Here is a 10642-nt window from a genome sequence, read left to right as displayed (position 1 = left end):
GGTTCCCAAAGTCTTAGCAGAGCTTTCTACTTACCACCTCCATTGCTCCCCAAACTGCAATGAACACATTGCTTTATGGTATGTCTTATGCACTGTATAGTCATAATGCCTCCAGCTCTGAGCTCCTGCATAGAAGATTATTTGACGAAAAAGGATAGTTTCTAAAAAAAAAGTTTAAATTGATTGACATGTTTTGCTTGGAAAAAGAGGATGTTTGTTCTGCCTCACACACTGTAGGCCTAGGTACTCGCCCTAAGTGCTGCTGGCAGTTTTTCCCTTGTAACATACACTTGCATCAGTGGCTGGAGTACAATCACACAACACGTTGCCATGCTGGAACTGAACAGCTTAAAACAGTGCCTCTTCAAAGCTTTGCACATGCTCTTGGACAGCTTAGGACTTCATCCTGCAAGCACCTCACTCACCAAACAAGACCCCCATTGAAATTGGCTTACATCCTAGACTAAGAAGGATTGGGCCCTTGACATTTTCTTCCATTTCATCGTTTTCCTGCCTTCTGTGTATTCAGGTGTTACTAATTTCTAACTCAGCTGGTGCCTGTGCTTAATGCTAAGACAGTGATCCCAGAAATATCTGAGAAATAGGATAACAGCAGATTTGCAAGCCAGTTGCAACAATGTCAGTAAATCCTAGAGACCCCATAAAAGATACTATTTTCTCTGAACTCCAGTACTCTGAAATCAAAATACACATGATGCCCAAAGCGTTTGCAAAGTAAAGAAAGGTCACTTAGCTTACCAGTAATAACATTGAGTGACCAGTCAGCATAGATCTCACTGCTGATGTTTGTCCCTCTCATGGGGAAAGCCCAGAATCTGTTGAAAACTTTGGTCCACCATGTGGCAAATATATGTTCCCACTCTGTCTCCTTCTCCCATGAGAGAGGCATCAAGGGTGCAATATGACTCTTCTGGAAGTCCTTTTACTGAACTTCACAGTACCTGGAAGTCCAATAGCAGAGGTAGGTTCTAGATTCCACAGCAGAAACATCTCAAACTGTCACAACTTACTACAAGTTACCTTATCCCTCCTTCAGTGAGAAGTCAGCACAGATCCCACTGCAAGTCACAAGGTCCCTCAGCATGAGGGGAACCTTGCACAGATAAATGCAGAAGGGAGCTGCAATATTCTAGATCTAGCAGCACAGATTGCTTAATTCCAGAGTGCTGCTCAACATATCAGCCTACACATCTGATATCAGTTCTTCACAGAAGGACATGAAGAACACCATACAAGTCTGATGGAGTAAGTTTCACAAGTCACCAAGAACATTAAACTCCAGAAATATTTGGACAGTGTCCAGTGGCAGGAGACACACTATCAGTGGCTGCATACCAGAACTTGCTGAGTAAATATACTTCAGCTTAGTTAAGCAAAAGACCAAAGTATTTTCACAGAAGCATTCAAGAGCTTCGGCAGTGAGCAAGCTTTCCAGTTGGTACCCCATAATGTCCTGGATGACATTAAAGGTCACAAAAGCCTACTCCATTTTAGATATCAGCAGTGCTGATGTGACACATTCAGTGGCATCATTTAGTGCCACAAGGACAATCAGATTATCCTTATACTATTTTATTAATGAGACACTTTGGAAAAAGAATAACCAAATTAAGTCTGAGCTCTACTACTTACAAATCCTGAAGTCTGATAAGCAGATGGATTACTAAGGTTAGAAAAGACCATGTTGTTGCAGTCACATCTGATAGTACTACTTTGGCTGTAATGGGAATAAACTATTCTCAGCTGACTTTTTTTTGGCATTGTTGCCATTTTGAGGGGAAAAAAAAAAGAAAAACATGCACAAAACAGAACAAGCATGAGCTTAGTGCAAATTCCTGAGGATGCTTCTAAAACCATGGGTTCAGTACAGTGGTTCCTATTGCTCAGGTCTCGGCAAATTCACCAGTCTTACTGACTCGGAGAGTTGAGGTCCAACCATGCATTATTTCCTCCCCCTGCTCCTCCCTACATACCATACAGATGTTTCTTTTGGAAGAGTATCTGGTGAATGAATAGAGAAGCTGTAACAGATGAGAAGTGTCTTCTTCTCAACTTAGACACCACCTGAGACACAAATAGGCTGAGAAGACAAATTCAACAGAGGTGACGCTTATTTAGTTTCATACTGTAATAGGCTGCTAACTACCTGCTATGTAGGTGCAGACAGACATATATATTGTAATAATTTTGCTCTCTAGTAAGTCTCAACTGTGTCATTGTAAAAGTATTTGTATTTTCTGCAAGCTCAGAATTAAAAAACAGTCCTGGGGATACACGACATGAAGTTGCCCCTTCACATATGTATCTTCAGTCATATATATGCTTATGCAAGTTTATACACATACAAACACATATGTAGTTAATCAATGTCCTGGAATATCTCTCTGAAATGAAGCAAAATGGCCAGTTTTGAGGATAACATCTTTAAAAAGCAGAGGGAAAGGAACCAGACTCCTCTGGAGGGTGGAAGAAAGAAGGTAGTTGAGTACAACTGGCTATAAGTTTTTCCCACATGAAGGAGAACAGGTAACATTTCTAGATCCGCTCTGGCATGACCTTGATGGGCTTTGCAAACATCCCACATTAAACCTATTGCCTTTAGAAACAGACTAGTATACAGAGAGCACAGAGAAGAGAAAGAAAGGATGAGTGGCCATTCCTCACTTGGGAAGCGATAGGCAAAACCCACGATTCTGCATCCTCCTGAGGACCAATGCTTGACAGCATAGAGGCAATGCGTTCAGTACTGCCCTCAAGTTATTCAATAAGGGAAGCATCTCATCCATTAGACTCTGTCCCTAGAAGAGTGCTCCTCCATCTTTAACTCTCTTTTTTCCCTTTAACCCTAGATGTTATCAGGGGAGTATTTTAGGTTACAACATTCATGTGTCTCAGGAAATTCTAGACATCGTACCATGAACCACCTGGTTTGTAGCTATTGCTACAGAAGGAGCAAGATGTCCCACAGGAAGTGCATCATCTCTGCCAGCTTGGTGAAAATACCCTATAGTTTAAAAAGCATACCAAATGCCTATATTTAGGTAGCTGATCACTCCCCAGATGACTGCTGTAGCCGCAGTTAGAGTCATTGTTCATTGTAGCATTTTTTACAAATATTTGTCCTTTCTCTAGACACCGTAGCAGCAAAACCAGGAATAGAACACCCTTTTCTTCCAGTAAAGAACTAGCGTGCAAACTTCTGGTTAGCCTGGGAGGAGGTATATAGGAGAATGTAATGATTTGGTTGAGGTTCTCTTCTGATCTTGCACGAGTCTTGGTGGAATTTGATTCCTACCAGAAATGTTATTTTGAGCCTTACAGCACAATTTCTGGGTACAGTTTAGTAACTAACAGGATTGACTGCTTGTCACAGATGTTTCCTTTTCTGAGACAGGAGGGCTGTCTTGTGACTAAAGTTATGACAACCTTTGCACAATGAATAGAGTTTAAGCTGGGTGGATTTACACCCACCCCTACCAGTCACTAGTATACACAGTATCTCACTCTGCTTCCCTCTGGTTTTTTGGAGCACCTGAAGTCATAAAAAAAACAAAAGCAAAAAAAATTCATAAGAAATTTGAGGATGAAACAAACAGCAGCTGATGAGAGACTCTCCAGCTTCCATCTTGTTTTCAAGAGTGCTAGGATAAAACTCAAAGGTCACAGATCTTGAACAGAAGCACAGAGAGACGTGTGCGCCAAAGGACGTCAGTATTCAGAAGACTACAATACCACTGCAGCTGGGGCTTCTGCACATCTACCTACCAGGAGATCCAAACTGACTTCTACTTGAATAACTATTTTTCTTGAAAAGCCTCTTTTGTGCATCTGAAGAATGGAATTATTGGCACGTCCTGTTAGAATGAAACAGAGGTACCATTGTCATAGAGCTGCTTTAAAAAAATTCCTAGACTGAAAGAAAAACAACTGCAGTCACATTTGGATCAAAAGCAACTGAACCTCTTGGGCTTGCATCCATCAGTTGGAGGTGAATTGAAATAAACTCCCCATTCCACAGAGCTTTGGCAATCTCCTGGGAACTATACTCACCTCCAAAGAGCTATAAATAAATAAATAAAAGCAGCAAGCTCAGACCTCCCACACCATCCTATTTGACATAATAGTCCACACTTGGGTGGTCCAATTTGTAAACCAGCCTCTCGTTTATGACGATGGAAAACACTAAATCATGCTTGTGAAAGCTGAATATAGTTCCCAAAAAGATAGGAAAAAGAAACAGAATATAAGCAAGAGTAAAAGCAAGTTAAGTGCTCAAGGAGGAGGGAGCTGAATGAAAGAAGCTATTTAAAATTAAACTTGCTTTAGGCTCTCCATACTCTGGTGCATTTTGATACATTTTGGCACTTCCTCGTCCCCCCATTTTTTGAAACATCCAAGCCTACAATAATATTGGCCAGAACAGTCTTCTGCCCCCTACTACAAAACCTCGATGACTCCAGATTTGCCAAGCATCTAACACCTGGCATCCTCTGTCAAAGAAAGATAAAATTTCACGAGATGCCTTCTTTCTCTTGCTGACACACACTTCCCAGAAAAATGGCTGTTGCTGCAGGGAAGTGCCAAAACCTGCAGTGATCCTATTCTTTTACCTTATCCTCAGGCTGCAGGTAGCATTTCTGCATTTCCCCATAACCATTATTTGAACAAGGGCTTGTAATTCACCCTAAAATAACCTACACCTGCAATATGACATCACAAAGTCAAAGCATCCCCAAGACACACACAGAACAAACATTCACACCTAAAGAGCTGGCCTATGGTTGCTTACAATTCTTGTTCAAAACTATACCACACCCTGTTCCCAAAGTCTAGAACCTAAACAAAGAGTCCTAAACACTCAGTTCTCCACTGATGTCTCACCTATAACTGCAAATACATTAAAAAAGAAATCACGCATCATTTTAGGAACAAAACCAGTAACATCCTGGTTAGTAGGGCTATAAGCTCACCTCCTGCTACCAGAATGTATAGCTAAAAATTGTTTGTAACATCATAAAACAAAAGCCAATCTCAGTGCATTGCACAAGAGGGATTAAGTTTATTCAGATAAAATAGGAACAACAGAATTAATGTTCAGAGCTTGACTTTGCAGATTAAGTGGGATTTATAACAGCAGCCCTCAGGGTTACATACAACTGCTCTCTTGTATGAACTCATGTGAGACCGCCAATTACACATTCTCACCTGTACCGCTGGTCTGAAGGCAACCTTGTCTATTGATCATCAGGATTGCTTTCAGCTGGTTAATCTTATCTGCCAGAGGGATAATGCTGATGGATCTCACCTCCACCTCCCCTTCCACGTGTGCACATCCTTGCCTTCCATGCTCGCACAATCCTCTGAAGACCCTTGGGCTCAACAGATGCTGGCCAATCCAAAAGCCTCATTTCAGATCAGGTCTCAGGTGCCTAATGAGAAAGCCTCTCCTCCACACAAATACCCAAAAATACCCAGTTACAAGCATATCAGCTGCGATTAATAAAGTTACATCATTCAACAGCTTACATAAAAAGTCACAATGAAGCTGCACGGAAGTTGATTGTTGCGACTTCTGTTCACATAGATTTTACTAGAAAGATCAGGACATTCCCTTCAAGCTCTTTGGGCTGGCGTTCATCTGCCCTCAAAAAAAAAAAAAAAAAAAAAAAAATCATAAAAGTAAAACTTTTGGCACTCCACCAGAAAAAATACGCACTTTCTATCCAAGACATCACATCATGCTATCTCCTTAATTTAAAGCATTAATCTTGCTCCTTCTCATAGAACAATGGCTTTACAACTTGGCACTGAAAATGGAGAAATCGGGGAAAACGTGGACTGTAACCAGTATGCGTTATACCTAGGATGGGGTTGAGCAGTCTGACACACAATTGCACCTTGCAGCTCCACTAAATCAACTAAGCAGGCAGATGAAGAAAGGAAAACTTAAGTAAATGAGGTTTTCACGCAAGAGGCTTCACAACAAATTAGGCAGCCATTGACTACCGTTTCTGGAAACACCATGTTGCACTGTTATCTTTGATTTTATCATACTTAGGAATAGACCTGTCCTAACAGCACCAGCAGTACATAAGATGTTTACATTAAACTATAGTCTTAAAAAAAAAAACAAAACAAAACCAACCCAAAACCACCACACACAAAAAAAACCCAAACCTCTAATAAATAAATGAAGAATATGAAAGAAAAGTCAAACATGCATGATTTGCTTTTCCTTTGTAGCACAGCTGCCCCTCCTGCACTGTGCAGTTTTAACTATTTTTTTTTAATTTCTAATTGATTTTCCTAAAAATTTATCCATATTATGACACACATAGTATACTGTTATGAACCAAAATGCCAAAGAGACACTGCTAAGCACAGTATATATATATTCTGCATATATAATACATATATGTTTAGTATTATGCATAAATAAATACAGAATATATGGAATATCCTGTTCTCTATTCTGTACCAACTACCTTATATTGCAAAATAAAGCTTAAGAGACCTATAGGCAGCTTTATTTGTTAGCAGTTTTAAGGATTTATGGCTGATTTGGAAATCCCAGTCGAATACTAAAGCACATCTGATATTCAATTTAAATAATGCATGATGTCATTTCATTGGGGGGGCGATGAAACCCATCTACCCGGAGACACTCTCCTCAGTTTAGCTCTTGCCTTCAAAGACACTGAAACAACATCTAACTACAGGCAGTCTCAAGTTTTGTCCATTTCATGTAATATCCTGCACATAGGTCTTTATATTTTTGTCTACAATAAAATGACCAGTTACAGAGCTTGATTTTTGCCATGAGGTCAGCTGCACAACATACAGATCAGCTGTATGAATTGTATGTGGGCATGATTATTGAGACTACGTGTTCAAAACCCACTTTCCCCTAGAGCAGAAATTTATTTTCTTCACACTAAGCAAGGGAGAGAAGCAGTTGAAAGGGGACAATAACTTTTGTTGAATCCTCAGGCTTTTAAACGTGCGCTGGACAAGAAACCAAATTTGGAGGAGAGTGTATAGGGAAGTAAGTGGCAGGGCAAGTTAAGTTGTTCGATGATGTTCTGTACAGAATTTCCATTGAGGACACACAGTCTAACAGACGTTCCGTACCAACCCTCTGACCAGGTAGATAGGCCATGACTACAACTGCACCACCTGGCACACAGACAAGGTAAGCAGAAGAACATGTTATGAATTAGGTTGAGCTAAGCACCAAACTCCTGGTTACAGTGAAGACTGAAACTGTATTTTGGAAACAGTGAATCTTGAAAGGGGGGAGAGTTTATCCAACAGAACTTAGGGTCAACTCCAACAGAGACACCAAACCTCTGGTAACAGCTGAGCTCCCAGAAGTGGTTCTTAGCACCACTGACCCATTAGAACAAGAATCAGAAGACAGTGGCCAGCACAGCCAAGCAGCTAGGCCGATTTTGGTATTCAAACTAATTCACATAGACAGAACACAAAACCTGGGGCCTTCCTATCTGCAACCTGAGCACTAAGCGTTGTGTCACCTTTTAAGAACCTAGAGACAAGGGTAAGTTGAAGTTGTGTGCTCTGCCTGCATATATGTGTATGTCTAAGTGTCATTCAGAGGGAGAGACGTTTATCACAGAACTAACAGCATGTTCAAGTGTCATTTCTGTACTGGCTCACTCGCAACCTGGTCTCAAACCTTATTTGACCTTGTGGTTTGGTCTTATACTGCAGGCAGATGCGATTTCCAATGCCTCATATTTTATCGCTGCATTATAACCAGCAGCAGTCTGCTGATCATTACTAAATGTACCCATGTACTCATGCGTTAGAACCTGCCATCTTTCATTCACACACACGCGCTTCAGACCAAGACTAGTTAATCTATCACTATCTCAGGGCTGGAAAACAAAGCCTGCACTGAAGAAAACTTACAAAATTTTTTCCTTCCACATAATCATCTCAAAGGCAGCTGCCTGATAAAACAGTATTAACACAGTGAATACTTTGTTAATTTAGAAATACTAGTACAGCTAACTCAAGCATCAGTCCTAGACACGCTGTACTCTCTGCTGCTAAAACAGGACTTTCCGATAACTTGTGTTTACTGAAAGACGCGCTTAATGCATCAGCCGCTGTATTTCTCATGGAACCTTGCTAATAATAGTGAACAGGTCCAGAAGGCTGGAGTCATTTGGGGTCATTTATCTAACAGTATTAAACAGACCAGGAATGTAGCAAAACGACTGATCATGCCAGAACCCAAAAGTTCATATAAAGGTAACTAAGAGTCCCCCAACTAATAGGACAAATGAGAGGGAGACTGAGGCATCCATAGGAAAATAGGTTGCCATTTTAATACGGTTTGTGGGCACTTCCCCCCCCCAGTGATGACAGAGACACTTCATCAGGCTCTAGCCCTTTTCTGTTTGCCCCCCCCCCACTGTAAAAGCGTCCTTTCTTTTTTGAGAAATTTACAGCAGCTGGACTCACAGACAACAAATAATGTATGGTTTAATACCTTTGAACTATAAGCTGCCTTTACACTGAGAAAACAAGAGCTCGTCTGCAGAAAAGTTTTTCCAGCACAAGTTAAACTCGCCTACCAATGTCAGCAGAGAGACATATTTATCCCAGCCACTTTTCAGTCTGGCTTGATGTCCTTTCTCACATACATCTAGCTGAAGAAAACCCCTGGTGTCACAGGAGAAAAGTGACTGCAAGGAATTAACGTCTTACATCAGTGTAAGATTTTGTGCAAATTCACTCTTCCAGATCCAGACACACTAGCAAAAGAGGTCCCTCTTCAGAGACTACCATTCCAGCGATTTATTACAAAGCACTCAGGTGGTTACATATTAATTGTCTTCAGGTAGGATTAGGTTAACCCGAACAGTTAAGATAGTTCACCTCATGTAACACAAAAGGTGCATTTTATACCTCTGTCTTTGAATAACACAGAAGTTTCTCCAGTCATTCCTTGATAAAACTGGTTTGAAACAGTAAACAAAACCTGCTCTTTTCTTTGTGGGAGGCTTAGACTAAATGGGTTTTCCTTCATCAAAACGTTTTAGAAAATTAGGGGGGAAAGCTGTGTTTGCTAATCAATAATGATATAAATTATCAGATGTAGACCATCTGAACAGTATTAAAGTGTTGGGTCTCAATTTATTTTTGAGGTAGACTTCTGAAGTCAATTGTGCATCAGCGAAGAAGTTTCTTGCACAAAAATCCGCTATATCACACATTCCGTGGTATTTCAACACTTGTAAGTCTGGCTCCTTTTTTGGTAACTTTTTTTAAAAAGTAGGGACCCTTTCTGATTTGTATAGTGTAAAACTTGCACTGGAATGGAACAGTAAAATAATTTTGGATGCTTGAAAACAAATTTTTATATCTACTGTTAATCAGCAGAATTAATGTTTCAAGCAGTTTTGGATATAGAGGTTGTAAGAAGCATATTCCTTTACTCTTCCCTTAATTTCTACTTTGTGAAGTTGATCTCTGGAGCTTTTGCTCAGTCATCATTTGGACAGAAATCCTATCAACTTTGGCAAACATGCCATGGTTACGTGAAGTGCCCCAGTGATTGCCAAATCAGGAAAAATTAAGCAACCATTGCCAGTAAGTTTACTAAACCAAGCAGAAACAGACCCCAGGTCTTCTGCCTCCAAATCCTTTGCTGTCACCGGTGTCTTGGGAAGTTGCAGCACAGCTGAGCCAAAGAGAGAGGGAGTCAGAGGGAATGTGGAGGACAGCAGCAGCAGTGAAACACGTGGAAGAATTTGGAGTAGTGATGTCATGAGTTATGACATCCTATGAAGAAGAAAGTGACGGACACCAATGGAGGGTTCATATTAACTGTTTTTACTTTATCTCCCTCCCCCATCCACCCCCAATTTGTCCTGAAAAGCCTCTGGACAGGGAGGATGCTTTAACATTGGAAATCTAACGAAGGTCTGCTTAGAAGGTCAGACTGGAAGTAAACTCTCAGTATCAGGCCACCTTTCAATGCTTTTTACCTGTGAACCATTTGTTCCTTTCCTGTGGGTGCCCCTTTTCTGTGAAAAAACAACACAGCTTCTTTTGTGGTAAGAGAGCAAAAAAGCCCCCAACCTGAAGCCAACTGATCTTCAAAAGCACACAAGAACAGAAAGGCATGTTGACTTCTGGCTTTTTACTTTTAAAATATACAGTCACTCAAAACACACATCATCTGTACGACTGACAGCTAAAACTGTCCTTTATTATAAAAGAAACTGATGAAGTGCAGATGGCAGCTTGTGTATTGACTTGGCTGCTTCATAAACTGCAATTATGGTGGATGCAAAACGGATCACCTTATACATCTGGAACAAAAATGGGGTTATCACGTGGCAATTTTTCTTCACATAGGACTGCAAAATATCTTGCCCATCTCTACTCTTTGGCATGGCAGGGGTTTAACAATGAAATATAAAAGAATGCATAGCCCAGATTATCTTTTATTTACAGAAGTGATAAATTAACCACTGGAAAGATAAAACCTGCCCAAGCAATCATTTCTCCTCACTGACCTCATGCTTAGGCACTGCTTGGAATGAAATCAGCTTTGGAAAAAGTCATCCATAATTGAAAACAAATG

Source organism: Egretta garzetta, unplaced genomic scaffold (genome assembly GCF_000687185.1).
Source record: "Egretta garzetta isolate BGI_Z169 unplaced genomic scaffold, ASM68718v1 scaffold81, whole genome shotgun sequence".
Lineage (NCBI taxonomy): Eukaryota > Metazoa > Chordata > Aves > Pelecaniformes > Ardeidae > Egretta > Egretta garzetta.
This window is presented reverse-complemented; position numbering follows the sequence as displayed.